Genomic DNA, 18,768 nt, shown 5'->3' on the forward strand with positions numbered 1-18,768 from the left:
AAATGTTATCAAAGTGTTATCATTGTGGTGGGCTACTGTAAGCCTTTGTTGTGTCACCAAATCTCTGCCATGCATGTGGACACCGGCAAAAAAAACAACCAAAATTACCTTCATTCCCCACTTACTCTCCCTACACACGCTTCACAGACCATCTGATGCCATCAGCTTGTACTCGAAGGACTGGTGAGTAGTATTAGACCTTGTTTGTTATAACTGGTCAAGTATTAACAGAGATATGAAGAATTAAATATAGACGATTTTGCCGATTTCTGTTGGATATGCCTGGCCGTGGGGAGTGCTCACGACAACATCTGCCGGACGGGAGGGGTTTTAATTCTGGGTCTGTTCGAGCCCCAGGCTTCTTTATTATATTTTATTGTTTAGCTAGCACAGTAAATGATTTCATTGCTTACAGGAAATAATTTGACGTAACTCAGTGTAGAGTTATCTAACGGTAGCTCTACATCTAGTGAGGAAGATACGAGCATAGGTGCTCCGAACCATCAATATCTACTGAAACTATATAGGAAATGGGCATCTCAGTGGTATAGTGCTGGGTCACCATAGGTGCTTTAGTACCTGTGAAAGGAAATATCATGACTGCCGAAGCCTCCCAGGGACGATGTTGTAAATAGCTTTCCCTTTAAAGAGGGTCCCGAGGATTTTAGCCAACAATTATGACACCATGGACACCACCGAAAAACTGAACACAAACAATGAAAATAAACTAGAGGAAATCAATACATAGAAAAATAAAAGAAGACTGCATAACAAACAAACAAACAAAATAGGCGCAAATCTTGCTACAAATGCCACAATACAGCATTTACATGATCTAGGTATCGATTTAAACTCCTTCTATAAGTGAAACAACAAAGTTATTATTCTTCAAGAGCCAGTTGTATTGCACATCATCACTATCATCAACCTCTGCATGACTGGATTAGCTAATTAATAGATTTTTTTCGGTAGGTAACGATGAGGGGGAACTATACCATGGATTCTCATCTATATAGCAAGAGGATCAGCTCACTTAAACCCTCATCATATTATAAGGCAAGGATGCCTCATAGCCCCAATGGTCTCGAGAGCAATTGTGAAAGTTGAGTACTGAAATTAGTTTGGACATATTATTTGAATTACTTGTACTGTTGGAGAACATTGCCAAGCCACTAACGACACTGGATGCTATGATAAGAAGTTCTGGTTCAGAAGCTCATAACACAAAGGAAGTGACTGAACTCATGAAATCAGCAAAATGAAATTTAGATAAAGAAAAGGTACCATGCTTATCAAGATCCAAGATATCCCGTCTCATGGAAAAGAGGTACTCAGGGACATGAACAACATCACACATACACGTGGGAGGCACGCTTTGTTCGACCTGGGTGGTGCAATTCTAGGGAATATTTTTGGATGGGCTACAGAAGAAGATCTTCAAGAAAATAATAAAAAAAAATTAAGATAGTTCAGGTATTAACATATCAACACGGCAATGATGACGATTTTGAAAATCTCAGAAAGACTGAAATGATAACTCACCAGAGTGTGGACAAAATAAATGCAATGGTAGGAAACATGACACATTTTCAACACTTCTCAGTAGTCATGGAAAATATTGACATAATACTCCAGTTAGACAACATTAGAGCTCGTTATCAAGCTTTGATGAAAGGTATTGCGAATGCTGGTAATGGCAAGATCACCATTACTTACTTCCAGTTCACGATCTGTGTCAAATAATCAGTCAAGGCATACATAAACATGGTTTGAAGCCTTTGTTTCAGGACAGGAATCTCATGCTAAATTATCTATACTTAGGAGCGACTCTAACACCAACATCAGTAATATTTCATGTACCATTCATAACAGATAGGCTAATCCGTTCACAGTCTATCAAAATATACCGGTTTCATTCTAAGAATGACACCTTGGTCATCATCAACAACACCAACACCGAATTCATCATGGTCTCCATGAGACAGGACACTGTCACTTTCTCTAGTAAAATATCCTTACATGCTGTTCACTTTTGTCCTATGTACATTTTCACGTGTCAGCCAACTTCAACAGGGCCTTGTGAAATGGCTATCATAAGAAATTATGACATTCATCAGGACTGCTCCTTCACATTTGCTCCATATGAACTCATCCACCGTCAGCGCATCGGGCATTCCCAGTTTTTCTACTTCACTCATAACACATCAGTTTTTGTAATTTGTCCAGGTACACCACCATCTCATACTTCAGCATCAGGACCATAAATACCACCTGACTATTGTGCTGTACTTACACCATCTTTGTCCACCTTAGCCACAAACAATCTCAATGCCATCCTTAAGAGAGGGGGTTAACTCTTCTTACTACACTGTGTCATTTTGTTCTGTTCTCCTTGATATTATCTTCCACCTTACTCCTCTTTTCACTAGACCCAGCCACAAAATACTTAAGTTCTGTTTCCATGTCGATATTCATTCTATTATCGGTGAAGAATAATTTTGCTCGTCCTCCAGGAGATTTAAAGATCATTAATTCTAGAAATATCGCAAGATTAAGTGGGCCTCCAGTGTACTGTTATTGTGGGATTCTATCTCGATTCATTAACTGTAACAATATGTATCCCACAACAATATCTTATCCCACAATAATATCTTATCCCACAACAATATCTTATCCCACAATAATATCTTATCCCACAACAATATCTTATCCCACACTTTAGCCACCAGTGTAACGCAGGAAAAATTTTGATACACACCGCTAATGCCACCAGTGTAATGTTCAGAATTTTTTTGGTCACCCCTTTTGTAATTATGAGAATTAGTCACCCAGTTTAACGATCCGAATTTTAGAGATTATGGGGAAATAAGGTAGAGTGATCTTATTTCAGAATTTTAAGGATTATGGGAAATGGGGTAGCGTGATTTTATCTGAGAGTGCATGAGCAGTTTAGATATTAGTACCCTTTGCAGGCCACTTAATCTCGTTTGTGTCAATCCTTAGAGGATAGCAAAATTTAAAAACCCAAAATAACTTAACCTAAGATTTACTAAGCTTTAAGAACTGAAAGACAGATTACACTTCGAACTGTGAATGAAACAGAACGAAATATAATCAGGGTTTATATCATCAGAAATATGAATCTTCACAACCTAAATTATTATTCAAAGAATACTGATACACCTAGATATATTAATCCCGTGGTCTCAGTTGGACTTTTCGGGAAGACTCTTAAAAAATTTACCACCAAAGATATTCTCGACTAAACTTGTACAATAACACCAGAATCATATACAAACTAGATACAGTAATCAAATGGACAGTAATCAAAAGGACCATAATCAAATGGACCAGCTGATAAGCACTTTGACTGCATGAACTAAGAAAAAAGGGAGGGTGTGTGATTTAGTGTTAGAGCTTAGGCAGTGGCTTGAACACAATCTGTGAACGATGGAGAGAGGAACGGCGATCTCGTCTCAGTACAAGTAAGATCAGGGGAAATATCACCAATTTAACTCACTAACATATATGAGGGTTTTCATTACATGAGGGAGAAAGGGGGGGGGGCAGGGTATGAGAGTTCAAGCACTAACCTGTGAATGATGGAAAGAGGAACGGCGATCTCATTGTTTAGTGCTGTTCTCTGCCTTTTTATACTCATTCATTACAGTATTCAGGAATCGGCTAAAACTTTACTGACTATATTATTATTGATTCCACTAAGCTCTCCAAAGAATACAAAGAATACGTTTGCACTCTACATATGTAGGAAAAATGACTTACGATGGCATACAGGAACTTTAATCATAACGAACCCAAATCAGTTAGGAATCCAAACAATTTATTTCCATGCCGGTTTCATGTGCCTATGTGACTGACAACACAACGACAATAACATGAATTTCGTGCTTCACAAATGACTATCATCAACAATCAAATCTCAGATAAATCTCAATTCTCCACTGCATAGTTCAAAAGGGGATTACTATTAACTTCGGCATGCAAATCTCTAGATCAGAATATCGCAATTATTAATCCCTACAAAAATTTCCATGGTTATATGTCTTTGTCAATAACAGCTGGTTCATATGTAATAAAAGTTAATCATATTCACATCAATACTTGACTTAGTACTAACAGTATCAGAATCATGCTCACATTATGAATATCAACTAAGACTAAACTTAAATTTAGGACTTATCGACGATATCATCAACTGTACGAACTATATTTATATCAATACTTAAGAAAAAATTACATTTACGATACTAGTTTATGCTGACTTATACTATACTTAAAATTATGGCACTACACAGTGACCTGGAAGCAATGTAAATGATATACAAAAGTGAAGAGAATAAGAACCTGAATATTTATATAAGAGTTAAAAATGTGCTTAGCTTACGATATAAGAACCTATTTAGATACACATATATATACATACATATACAGCATGTACAGATACACACATATACACATACACATATAATAAAAAATAAAAAAAACAGTCCACTGGAACAGTTTTCTATGTGTGAATATAACTTATACAAGGGTTAGGGGATAAGCGGATACTGCGTTGTTAAGGCAAGGCTTATGTTTTTTAATACACAGAGATTCTAAAATTCTTAGGTTTTCATTAGGGCAAGAATCAAGGATACTGAAATGAGTTCTGCTAGGGACAATATCACAGGACTTACAATGTTCCCGCACTGCTGAATAAGGAGGACTATGCAGTGGGTGACCTGTTCTAGCAGACTGACCTAGGTGCTCGTCGATTCTGATTTTAAGTGAGCAAATTGTGCGACCCAAATGCCCCGCTTGGCAATGGGGCAAGTAAATAGATAGACAATAGACGAGCGCATGTCAGCTGGCATACGATTTTTAAAACAAAAGAAGCTACTTATTTTAAAGGATTTCATAGGTATGAATCAAAATTCTTTATCAAGAAAAAATTTACATAGTTTCTCATCTAATGCTTGTTGCATCAGCTTAGAGATGTCACAAAGGTATGGAGTGCGGAAGTAAACGATCTCTTTATTGACAGTGGGGACTCGTTGCTTCAGCTGGAGTTGACGATTAAGAAAATTATTAACTTGTTTAACAAACAAGTGGAAACTGTAACCATTATGGTAAAAGAATTTCCTTAAAAATGAGACTTCTTTGTGAAAATGCATATAGCTAGATGAAATACTGAAGGCTCGATGCAGCAGAGTTTTGACTGCATTGAGCTTGAAATTAAAATGACAGAAACTTATGAAACTGGTACCCAGTCCTGAGAATGTGGGTTTTCGAAAAACAATAAAACAAGGCCATCATTACATTTCTCTATGTTAAGGTCCAAAAAGAAGAGTTTCGAGTCCACTTCCAATTCCATTGTGAAAGTGATATTCCTATGTTGAGAATTTATGTATTCTAAAAATTTGTCAGCTTGGCATTTGCTCCGAAAAGACGCAAGTGTGTCATCCACATAACGTCTATATGAAATGGGTTTAAAGGAAGTAGGACATACCCCAAGTGGGGTATGTGGGCAGCACGATTCGGTCACTTAAAATCAGAATCGATGAGCACCTAGTTCAGTCTACCAGAATGGGTCACCCACTGCACAGTCCTCCTCATTCAGCAGTGCGGGAACATTGTAAGTCCTGTGATAATGTCCCTAGTAGAACTCATTTCAGTATTCTGATTCTTGCCCTAATGGAAACCTAAGAACTTTAGAATCTCTGTATATTAAAAAACCTAAGCCTTACCTTAATAATGCAGTATCCGCTAATCTCCTAAGCCTTGTATAAGTTACATTCAAACATAGAAAACTTTTACGGTAAAATATGGTATTTTTTTCAAATATATGTGTACATGTCTTGTACACGTTGTATATGTATGTATATATATTTGTACCTAAAAGGTTCTTATATGGTACGTTTTTAATTCTTATATAAATATTCAGTTTTTTTTTTTTTACTCTTCACTTTTGTATATCACTTACATTGCTTCTAGGTCACTGAAAATGGCATGAAGATGTCGAAACGTTTGACAATAAAGATGATTTTTATAACTGCCCATGTCATGCTCTTTCTACTGACTTTACGACTCCCTAAGAATACACCTATATCAGAACTGGTCTTGATTTTGACTTTCTATTTTGTATGAGGGTGTGAGATCAGTCTCTCTAGAATACTGTATAAAGCAGTGTAAGTGGCATCTCCTATTACCCGTTTTTCTTAACCTACACATAAGGTCTCTCATTTCCTTCTCATATTGAGAGGAAGCAAGGAAACTCTCCTTTTCCATGAATATGCATTGCTTCTGGCCAGTCCCACTCGCTTAATACTTATGCCCTCCCCTCCTACCGTCTAGTTTTACTTTCCCTTCTTGTGCACATTTTCCAAGCCTGTACCGTTTTCTTCCAACTCCCCATCCATCCAGTGCAATCTGGAGACGGCGCTGGGGAGCGCATTCACAATAGCACAGGTGAGTTACAGTCTTCTTGCCTCAAAATTTTTCGAGTGTATTGTGTTTCGATTACAATGCTCTCCTTTGAATTTTCTTTCATAATTTGCACCAGTACATTTGCTTTGGAGATTTATTAGCAGAGTAGCCTACAAAAAATTCAATTATTGAAAGAAGAATTTTACCAAAAACGAACTGAGAGAACAAAATTGTGGGAGTGAGGAGAAACAGAGTACAAGCGTGGTGACGCTCGATGAACAAATTAGAAAAAACACGAGGTGAACCTTCTCATTCTCAGCTCCACAGGGCCAGAGACGTAGCTTCTTAGAAACGTTCACCAGCATTTGGGAACAGCAGGACTGGTAATAAGATGAGACAGATCGAATGTGCTCAGTGGAGGAAAAAAAAAAAGTAGATCATTAGTCAGAAAAAGTACTAATTTACTGTAACTCTTTCCAAGACCATCTGGGATACTGACAGAGTTTTGCGCAACATGCTCTAAATCGTTATGGACTGAAAAACGATGTGGACCTGTCAAAAAGGCTGGTTAGTATATAAATAGGGAGGAGAGTCACTTGGATGAACGGAAGAAAAATATGAGAAACGAAATATAGAAAGAATGTCTCAAAATTTGAAGAGTCAAGTAATTTAGAACAATCAGCAGTTAGAGGGCTATAAAGTAAACAACCGTAGTACAAGTGAACATAATTAGGAAGAGATATTAATGGCTGCGAAACTAAAGAAAACATTATGGTAGACTGGGTAATTTGAGAGAGGATAGAAGAAGTGATATGGCTACTCTAATTACCTTATCAGTGTTGATGGAGTACAACAGTTTTTCATGTGTGCAACTATTAGAAAACAACGAGAAGCCAGACAGTGCAACACCCGTGCCCAGAAACTAGTCTAATGCCCGAACATTTGACATTGGTCCGTGACCTTGGCCCTCGACCGATTACTTTCAAACTGAATTTCTTATTTTTTGCCTAATCCTTAACCTTTCCACTAATGCTGATCCCAATCAAATCAAAACCTTTTGGTGAGCTTGCCCTGTGGCCTCAAAATTTTACGTTTCCCTGATACTGAAGTTTGACTGATGCCTCATATAGGATTTCCTTATCACTGCCATGCCCTGAAGCCTTCCACAAAGCTTGGTCTAAACCGGATAAAAATTGCTTAATTTGATCTTGTCATGTAACATTGACCTTTAACCAATTGTTCAAAAATTTATGTCAACTCTTGGGTGATACTCAACACTTCCACCATTCTTTTTTCAAATCAGATCAAAACTTTCAGATATATATTTCACAATCATACGAATGAATCAAAATTTTACTTTGCCCTGCGATCTTCACCTTTGATTGTTTCCTTAACAGAACCCATCGTTGTTGTCTTACTCCAAACTCATCAAAAAGGTTTGTTGAAAACTAGATAACAACTGTTTAAGTTTACGCCACCAATAGACCTTGTTCTTCAATATATTGTTCTCATAAACCAGTCAGTCACTTCGCTATCCCGACCATTCCACCAGGTGTGGCCCAGATGGCATCAAAACTTTTTTATTTTTTATCACCTACCCTATACACAAGCTAAAACTTTGCCTTGCCCTATGGACCTGACCTTTGACTGATTGTTTTCAAAATCGATTCCTGATTTTCTCTGAGATCTATCTATCTATCTATCTATATACCTAGGCTGCTTCCCCCAAGGAAAGAGAGGTAGCCGAGACAGGACGACACACTCTCCATTTACTCATCCATTCAAACACATTCATTCACATCTTAGCCCCAAAGGGGTGAACGGACAGATCCTCACTGCACCACACCGCACAAGGGTCAACTGCGCAATGCAATCAGTGACATCCGCAGCAGGGCCCGACAGCAGAACTGGTTTACCCCTGCCACATCATAACATACCCATCCCCTTACCCGCGCCTGACCTGACTAGCTGATCAGACCAAATGTGGGAGAATATCCCCTCAGGGCTGCATCATCACTTATTTATTCACAATTTCTCTCCATTTATTTCTGTCACGCACAGCCACTCTTCCTTGCTCAACAGACATCCCTCTCGCATCCAGCGCTGTCTTCACACTGTCCATCCATCCTATTCGTGGTCTTCCTCTCAGCCTTACACCTCTCACATCAGATCTAGTTATCTTTTTCACCAATCGCTCATTATCCATTCTCTCCATATGCCCAAACCATCGCAACACCCTCTGCTCAACTCTACCAGCCATCTCCTGAACAACTCCAGTTCTCCTTCGCACTTCATCATTTCGCACCCGATCCATACGCATCACTCCACACATACTCCTCAGACACCTCATCTCCATTACATTCAAACTTTTCCTCTCTGCTACACCCATATTCCATGTTTCAGCCCCATATAATGCAGTCGGTACCACAACACCCTCATACAGCCTTCTCTTTACATCCATTCTAAGCGAACGACATTTAAACACTTTTTTCATTCCTCCCAGCACCTTTCCTACTTCATTTATTCTAAACTTCACTTCTGCATCTATTCTTCCATCCACACCAACATGTGACCCTAGATATTTAAAACAATCTACCTCCTCAAGCAACTCACCATTCAAAACTATATTCATCCCCCTACCATCTATCAACCTCGTACACTTCATCACTTTACTCTTATTCTCATTTACTTTCAAATTCCTCCTTTCACACACCCTTCCAAACTCTCTGAGATACCTTCAGCATTTCCACCAAGTTTGCTACTTTTTTTTTTTAATGGAGGAAGAAGGAACCAAAGGCCATGAGCCTGCAATAACAGTTCCCTCCAAGAGAAAAACAAAATACAATAGAGAGCCAAATTCAAGATCCGTTCATTTTGAGATGCCTGGACACTGCGTTTGAAAGACTGGAGATCACAGGCAGCAGGAAATACAGACAGAGGGAGACAGTTCCACAGCTGACCTGTTGCATAAATGAAAGACTGGGAGTAACGGTTAACTCTTGCATTAAAGGGTTGGACAGAAAAGAGTGAGAGTTTGCTGCTAGACGGGTGCTACGCGCCCGTCGTAGAGGTGGAGGAATGCAAGCAGACATTTCAGAGGAGCAGTGACCATTAAAGTAGCGATAGAAAAGAGATAAAGATGCAACAGTGCGGCGAAGAGACAGAGGTTGAAGGGAGTCAGTAAGAGGAGGAGAGTTTATGAGACGAAAAGCCTTTGACTTCACCCTATTGAGAAGAGCTGTATGTGGGGAGCCTCCCCACACATGAGAGTTGTACTCCACACAGGGGCGGATAAAACCCCTGTATAGAGTCAACATTTGTGCAGGGGTAAAAAAAGAGCGGAGTCGGCTTAGCACACCCAATCTCTTGGAAGCAGATTTTACAAGAGATGTAATATGATCTTTCCAAGATAAGTCCCGAGTAAATGAAACCCCAAGCATGTTCAAGGATGATGCAGGATTAAGCTGAATATTATTAAACATTAGTGGGTATACCTGTGGAACATTTTGTCGGGTTGATAGGTGTAAGAACTGAGTCTTAGATGCATTAAAAACAACCATATTATTTTTACCCCAGACAGAGATACGAGCCAAGTCAGACATTAGGTGTGCCATAGCCTCATCCCTTGTTTGTTGAAGTAACTGCTGAGATGGACGTTGCGGAACCAAATGGAAAGGTGAAGGGTGGAGTCATCAGCGCATGAGTGGATAGGGTTAGATGTACAGCTTAGAAGATCATTGATGAAAAAAAGGAAGAGAGTTGGTGATAGGACAGAGCCCTGAGGAACACCACTGTTGATAGATCTAGGAGAAGAACGATGGCCGTCAACAACAGCGGCTATAGAACGACCAGAAAGGAAGCTAGCGATGAAGGCACAGATAGAAGGATAGAAACCGTAGGAGGGCAGTTTGGAAATTAAAGATTTATGCCAGACTCGATCGAAAGCCTGTGAGATGTCAAGTACAATGGCAAAGCTTTCGCCAAAGTCCCGAAAGGAGGATGACCAGGAGTCTGAAAGGTAGGTGAGAAGATCGCCAGTGGAGCGTCCCTGACGGAACCCGTACTGACGATCAGAATTAGGTTGTGATGGGAAAGATGCTTTAAAATTTTTCTATTAAGAACAGACTCGAAAACTTTTGAAATACAGGACGTTAAAGCAATTGGACGATAGTTGGAGGGTTGGGAGTGGTCACCCTTCTTTGGGACTGGCTGATTGAGAGCAAACTTCCAGCAAGAAGGAAAGGTACAAGTTGACAGACAAAAGCGAAAGAGTTTGCCTCGGCAGGGTGTAAGCACAGAAGCACAGTTCTTGAGAACAACAGGAGGGACCCCATCAGGCCCATATGCCTTGTTAGTACTGAGGCCAGTGATGACAGAAAATACATCAACTGAAGAAATTTCAATGTCAGCCATGAGGAAGTCAGAGGGGGGAAGTGATGGAGGAACAGCACCGGAATCGTCTAAGGTGGAATTGGAGGAGAAAGTCTGTGCGAAGAGATCTGCTTTATCAGTAGAAGAAATAGCTACAGAACCATCAGAGTAGAAAAGAGGAGGGAAGGATGATGAGGTAAAGTTGTTAGAAAGATTTTTGGGAAGGTGCCAGAAGGAGCGGGAAGAATTCGAGTTGGAGAGTTGAGAGCATTTAGTATGGATGAAATTATTTTTAGTAGAGCGAAGAACAGACTTAGCACGATTCCGGGCAGAAACGTAAAGATGATGTGATTCAGGGGTGGGTTGGCTCCGGTACCTTTTGTAGGCCCTCTCCTTGTTGCGGACAGCATTAGAACAAGCGTGATTAAACTAAGGCTTCCTTGCGTTAGTCAAAGGATATGAGAAAGGAATATATGCTTCCGTGCCCGAGAGAATAACCTCCGTAATGCGCAAGGCACACTCAGATGGCTCACGGCCATGGAAGCAATAATCATTCCAGGGAAAATCGAAGAAGTACTGCCTGAGGGCCTCCCAGTCCGCGGCTCCAAAATGCCACAGACGACATTTCCCTGGAGGGTCCACAGGCTGTACCGGAGTGATAGGACAGGTTAAGGTAATAAGGTTGTGATCGGAGGAGCCCAACGGAGAGAAAAGATTAACAGAGTAAGCAGAAGGATTAGTTGTGAGGAAGAGGTCAAGTATGTTGGAGCTCTCTCCAAGGCAGTCTGGGATACGGGTAGGGTGCTGTGCAAGCTGCTCTAGGTCATTAAGGATAGAAAAGATGTAGGCTTGTTCACCAGGTGGATCCGTGAAAGGAGAGGAGAGCCAAAGGTGGTGGTGAACATTGAAATCTCCTAGAATGGAGATTTCAGAGAAAGGAGAAATGGATAGAATGTGTTCCATCGTAGAAGTAAGATAGTCGAAGAATTTTTGATAGTCAGTAGAATTAGGGGATAAGTAAACAGCACAGATGTATTTAGTCACACACACACACACACACACACACATATATATATATATATATATATATATACACACTGAAGAACGAGGGTCCGCCAGGGTAATAAACTTTGGGTGCGTTCTTCATGCCACCTACTGCATTGACGGACAGAAGGGGTGCTGTGATTGAATCAGTGTCGCATACTGTAAAGTCGGCTTGCGCGGGTCGATTACACTTGGTTCACAGACGACACACACATCTAAAGCCACTCCAACACAGCAATTACACTTACAAGCACTTCTCACCCTACATACAGTTTCTACCAGACAGCCTAAGCCACTTGGTAGAGATACTTTGGCTGTATCGTCCCCACTTCGATCGGGATAGGCCGGTCCTGCAGTGGACACTCAAATGCTGATGAGATGAGATGATATATATAGATAGATAGATAGATAGATCAATAGACTGATAGATAGATATAGATATAGATATAGATAGATACACACACTGACCTAGAGATGCACTCTGTGCGAGCATGGGTGTAATTTTTTTGTCTATTTTCTGTTACATTGATTTTTTCCCTTCTTGTCTCTTCTCGTATGACTTCTTAGTGGTTTAGTACAGTTTATCATCATCCTGCAGGTAGAGCCATTTTTCTCTTTTATTTCACTTGCACGTTCCCAGATTTAAGAATAGTAAGTCAGTGTCATCACTAAATCCTGTGCTCATCCCTCGGTCTCTACTTTATTCCCTAGTTTACCTTCGCCAGGAGGTATATGTTTTACCCTGTGTTTGTTTGTTTGTTTGCCTTTCCCTCTGTCTGTTAGACGGATTACTCAAAAAGTTATGAACGGACTTTAATGAAATTTTGTGCAAAGGTGGGCCATGCTCCAATAAATATATGATTAAATTTTGGGCCGCATGCGGATCCGGATCCAGAGTATCCTGCACAATATCTCAAAAAAGTCTCAATAAATTTCAATGAACTTTTGTGGAATGGTGCGCCATAGAACAACAGAGAATTTATTAAATTTGGGGGCTGATCCGGATCCAGATCCTTTATCCACGGATCCGGATCCGGGATTACTCAAAATGATATTAACGGATTTCGATGAAATTTTGTGGAAGGGTGGGCCATGTGCCAAGGAAGAAATGATTAAATTTGGGAGCGGATCTGGATCTGGATCTGGAGTATCCTGACCATTATCCTCAAAACTTTTCAATGAATTTCAATGATATTTTATGGAAAGGTGGGCCATGGACCAAGATAAAAAATTAAGGCCTTAGCCTCACTGAGGGAGATTTTCTGCTATTTTTTTCTCGTTTTTAGCGAGACTCTGTCCCTGAAGACAGACCCTGCTTGCTTGTGTGTGTGTTTGTGGGTGTTTTTTTTATTTCAGCTGCTATTAGTGTCTCTCTGCATGGTTCGAAGCCAAACCCTGAAGGGATGCCGTTAGAGCATTTCCATGAGGAGGGGTCATTAGGGCCTGGTTATAGGAAGCGCAGAGAGCGGCTCTGATAGATTAGGGAAGACCTGAGAGGGGCAGTGGTGGGGCCTCCTACGTCACCCTTTAGAGGGCTGGGAGCATAGGTAGCCCGTCACTGTAGGGACCTGCCGGTTTTTGCTGTTTATTGTTTTTCGTAAGTTTGCTGTTCTGATGGTGTGTGTTAGTGTATCTGTTAGTGTGTCTTTGTGAGTGGTGTCTGTGGGTCTTTGTTTTGCGTGTCTGTCCCTCAGGGACTATGAAGGGGACCCAGGTCCCTAGGCCTTCAGGGCCAGCCCTCCCCTTGCCTGCTAAGCAGCAGCCCTCACGCCATGCCACACTGCCAGACGCGAAGCGAGAGCAGCGTCTTTCTGACGCCAGCTCTCACTCGTCGACGTCTGGTGAGGCCTCTGCCTCCCCCCCCTCTCCTAAGCCTTCTGTGCAGAAGTTTTCTGGCTCTGCCACTGTGCCAGGTGCAAAGCAAGGCTGCGTCTCTCTGATGCTAGCTCTCACTCGTCGACATCTGGCAAGGACTCTGCCTCCTCCTCCACTCCTGGGCCTACAGGAACCATTCCCTGTGCACGAGCTGCCGCCTTATCCCCCCCTTCCACCTTAACACATGCAGCCAAGGGTGCACGTGTGCAATGGAGGAAGATGTCTCAGCTCCTGCTCCTCCCCCTAACACCTCTAACAGCAAGGCCTCTCCTGGTGCTGCTCATAAGCCTGCCCCTCCCTTCAAGGACTCTCACCACCCTGCACCTGTCCCCACTTCGCCATCTGACATGGTCACTGACACTCCCTCAGAACAGCTCGCAAACTCTGAGAGTTCTGCTCCACTGCCTGCTGCTGACAATCCTCCTTAGTCATCAGGTGACCCTCCTCCAAGTGAGGGTATCGCTGCCAATGATACCCAAGTCTCTGCTGCCTCCACCGTTAACAATGATGGCTTTATCACCGTCTCTCACTCATGGGGCAGAAATGCCAAAGGAGATGGTCGCCCAGCCAAGAACAGCCAGGGAAACGCCACTGCCTCTGCTGCCAGCCAACCTCACCACCCCTACCGATCCTCACCACCCTATCGAACCCCTGCTGTGTCTGTGAGGAATCAACCTCACCCCACCTCACCTTACCCAGCCTTCTTGATCATGGCGAGTGACCTATTTCCCACAACCTACGACATTGTCATGGCCATGGAGAATGAACACCCAGACCTCAAATTCACAGTCGGGAGGAACCAGGGCCCCAACACAAGTGTCATCCCTCACAACAAGGCCATGCGGGATGCCCTGCAAACCCTGATGTCAGTCGCTGGGAAGCCAATCACCATCAGGCGGACCAACCCCAAACTCATTACGAGCAAGTTCACACTAATGAGGTACCCCATTCATTATCCACTGGACCATATCCTTTGCCACCAGCAGGTGGAGGCAGCAGAGCGCCTTCAGACGAGAGGCGGGCCCACCGGACAAGTCCTGGTGACTCTACGCAGCGACATCCCTCAGGTGCTCCACCTGGACAGTTTTGGAAGCTACTATCTCTGTCCCTACACCCCAGAACCCTTCCAGTGCTTCAAACATCAACGCCTTGGGCACCACTGAATAAACTGCGCTCACCCGCCGACCTGTGCCATGTGCAGTGGCCGGCACGACACCCAACAATGCCTGGCAAAATTCAAAGCCAAAGAGCCAACAGTGGCGAAATGCCCAAACTCCGGCTGCTCACACCATGCCTGGAACAAGTCATGCCCAGCCCAGATGGAGAAAGTTGTGAGGGGCATCGAAAGACAGTGCCAATGGGTACAGGATCGTCTGGTAACATCCCCTGCTTCACCAAGCACATTCGTCTGGGGACAACAAACATCTCGATCTAGCACCACCGACCCTCCGATACTCTCGCAAGCAGAGTTTCCTCCCCTGCCACAGAGCACTCTGCCACCCCCAGCAGCTCCCCATATGCTGCCATGCTCCACCACAGATCACAGTGTCCGAGTGGCTCCCCCCTCACCATCAGCCTTTGCCCAGCCCCGAGAAGCAGGAATCAGCAACACAAACGGATGCAGCACCCCTGACACCGGCCCCACTGACTGCATCCACTTTGCATCCTGTTCAGGTTGTTTTTCACCGAGACACCCTGTGCGTTTTTGGGCTGGAGCTGGGAAGAGCCATCATGGCCACCATAGGCCTTCAACTCAGTCGTCAACTGAATCCTGCACCCCTTGGCCTGCTAGTGGATTGGCTTGTCACAGAATGGATGCAAGACCCTTACCTCACCCAACCTGTATGTGCCAAACCCCAGACCAGACTAACCCCTGCTCAGAACGAGCCCTAGCCCAAGGGCAGTTCCACCGAGCCCAATCCGAGACCCTCAGCACACGGGTCCCCAGACACCCCAGGTCAACATCCGGTTCCCACGACAATGGACTCACACCGGAGGTCCAGGGAACCCAGACACCGTTCCACATCAGTCGGATGCAAGCACGAGTCAGTCCCCACCACCCCCACGGACACACCTTGACCTCGATCTCGATCTCCCCTGCCATCCTGGAACCCACCATACATAGACAACTGAGAACCACCTCTACCAGCCATGATGACTCAAGAGACACCCGTTTCTCGGCTGAGCAGCCAACACCCACACCCCCTCTATCCAACCTCCGCATTCTGCAGTGGAATATCCTTGGCATCTCTGCCAAACGTTCCCTTCTGGAGGAGGCTGCACACCAAGACCGTGTAGACATCTTCTTCCTCTATCCAACCTCTACATTCTGCAGTGGAATATCCTTGGCATCTCTGCCAAACGTTCCCTTCTGGAGGAGGCTGCACACCAAGACCATGTAGACATCTTCCTCCTCCAGGAGACTCTTCTCCTGAGGCACCGCTCGCTGTGTTTGCAGGGTTTTACCCCCCTTCCTCCTCCTACATTCTCATGGAGGCCCCCGTGGCTGTGCAATACTTGTGCGAAGCCACATTCCAGCCATTGCCATTGATCCTCCTCCAGACTGCGGTGACCGGACTGAAGTACAGGGTATCACCATCACTCTGGCCAATGGGCATTAAAAAAATTTCAACATCTATCGACCCCCTACAGCTGAAGCCAACCTTGGTGACGTTTTTGCACTCTCTGCCACCAACCATGTGTTCATCGGAGGAGACTTCAACGCCCACCATCCCTGCCTTGGTTCCCGCAGCCCCACCAACACCATGGGCCGCCACATAGCTGTCCTCCTGGAGGAAACACCTGACATCTCCCTCCTCAATGACCCCACCACACCGACGCACCTGCAGGGGTGCAGGCTGGACTTCTCCTTCGTGTCCTAGGGGCTTGCTCCCCACACTCAATGGGATGTCCACCCCACCCTCACCTCTGACCACCACACCCTGCTGTGTACCATGGAGGTGGCTGTACTCCTCAAAACCCCAGGTCCTCTCCCCCGCTGGAACACCAAGCACTCCGACTGGGACCTCTTCACCACACCCTGGATCAGTTGACCTCCACAATTCCCCCACTCAACCTTGATCATGTGGGCCATCTCACCACTGCATTCCATGCAGCTGCCAACGCCGCCATTCCTACCTCCCCCCCCCCGAAGCACTACCACAGGGATAATTGGTTTTACTGTCCAAGGATGTGTGAACTTAACCACCAGCTGAACAGGGCGAAGAAAGCCTACAGAGCCAATCCCACCCCTGAAGCCCTCAGTTACCTCCAAGCAGTAATTCGACACAGCATAGCTGAGAAAAATGCTGTCAAGTAAAAAAAATGGCTAGAGTGGTGTTGCTCACTTGGGCCCCACTCCAAACTTGGCACAATCTGGAGGACACTGCGAGCTGTCTCTGGCCCCCCAACCACCTATCTACACTTGGACCCCCAAGGAGAAGCCGAACATTTGGCAGAGGCGTTTGCCCTCCGGACCTCTCCCACCCAGCTTCCGGAAGCCACTAGACTCAACCAGGAGACACTGTGTCAGCACAGAAGGGACCTCATTCGCACTAGCTGAAACACCGCTGCCGACTCTGACCAACCTTTCACCCTCCATGAATTAGACCTAGCCCATACGTCCAGCACCGACACTGCCGCAGGCCTTGATAGGGTCATTTATAGCATGATCTCCCATGCCGGCCCTGCTACAAAACAGGCATTACTCGACCTCATCAATCACTCGTGGACCTTTAGCAAACTACCCACTCAATGGAAAAGGGCCATCATCCACCCCATACCAAAGCCATATGACCCGAGCACCTTCAGACCCATCTCGCTGCTGAGCTGCCTTGGCAAAACTGCTGAGAGGATGGTGCTCCGGCGTCTCACCTGGCGCTTGCCTCCCCCCCACAGTGATCTCTTTGCCTACACCAGAGGCAGAGGAGTGGCAGAGTGCCTGAGCACCTTTCTCTCTGAGTTACAAAATGGCAGGGGCCTCGCTGTCTTCATTGATCTGGAAAAGGCCTTTGAGCTGGCATGCCCTGATGTTGTATTAGCAACCCTGGCAAGTAGGGGCGTTCGTGGTCACCTGCTCTGCTGGCTCGAAGACTTTTTCCAGAACTGTGAAGCACCGGTCCGCTTCCAGGGTCACATGTCCTCCATACATCATCACCAAAATGGCACCATGCAGGGCAGTATCCTTAGTGCCACCCCATTCAATGCCCTCATTGAAGGGCTCCTGACCACTGATCTTGGGGCCGGGGCTCGCCTGATTTGTTACGCTGACGATCTTACGATTGTCATTCATGGAGGGCCATACTACACCAGAGCACAAAGGGCACTCTTCCAACTCCACCAGAAATGCATTGAGCTAGGCTTAAAGATCAATGCCACTAAAACTAAGGCCTTACCTCTCAGTATCCTGCCCCCTAGGGATAACTTGTACCTTGGACCCACCCCCATAGACTATGTAACAGTCCACCATTACTTTGGCATCATGATTGACTCTAAACTCACATTTCACACTGAGGTACGTCATCTGCGAGAGCAAACCAAATTACGTCTCAATGCTCTCCGAGCTATGGCCAGAAAGGGGGGAGGTGCCTTGTATAAAGTCCTGTGTCTGTTCTATATACAGGCGATACGATCTATCATAGACTATGCCACCCCCATCCTCCCAACATCGACTCTCCTCTCCTTGACAAGCTAGAAGATCTTCAGAATGAAACCATGAGGATAATGACCTGTTCCCCAATGTGGACCTGCCTGTGTAATCTCCGCATGGAGTTTTCACTTGAATCCTTAGGTCACCGTATTCAAGGAAGAGCTGCCGGTCTTGCCGCCAAGCTTGCATGCCGGGCTTCCCCCCTCCCCCTTTTACTATGACTCAAAGCCACAGCTAATCTGCACCCCGATCTCCTCTCTCATAATTGGCTACACAGTGTTGCCCGTGCCATTCGAACCTTCGATATCAGCCAGTACTTTCAACGAGCCGCTGATACCACCAGCGGACACTACTCCCCTACCTCCATGGAGCCCCCCACTGTTTAACCTCCTCATCCGACAATC

This window comes from Coenobita brevimanus, chromosome 72 (assembly GCF_032717465.1).
Source record: "Coenobita brevimanus isolate Jiangsu-jjx chromosome 72, ASM3271746v2, whole genome shotgun sequence".
Classification (NCBI taxonomy): Eukaryota; Metazoa; Arthropoda; class Malacostraca; order Decapoda; family Coenobitidae; genus Coenobita; species Coenobita brevimanus.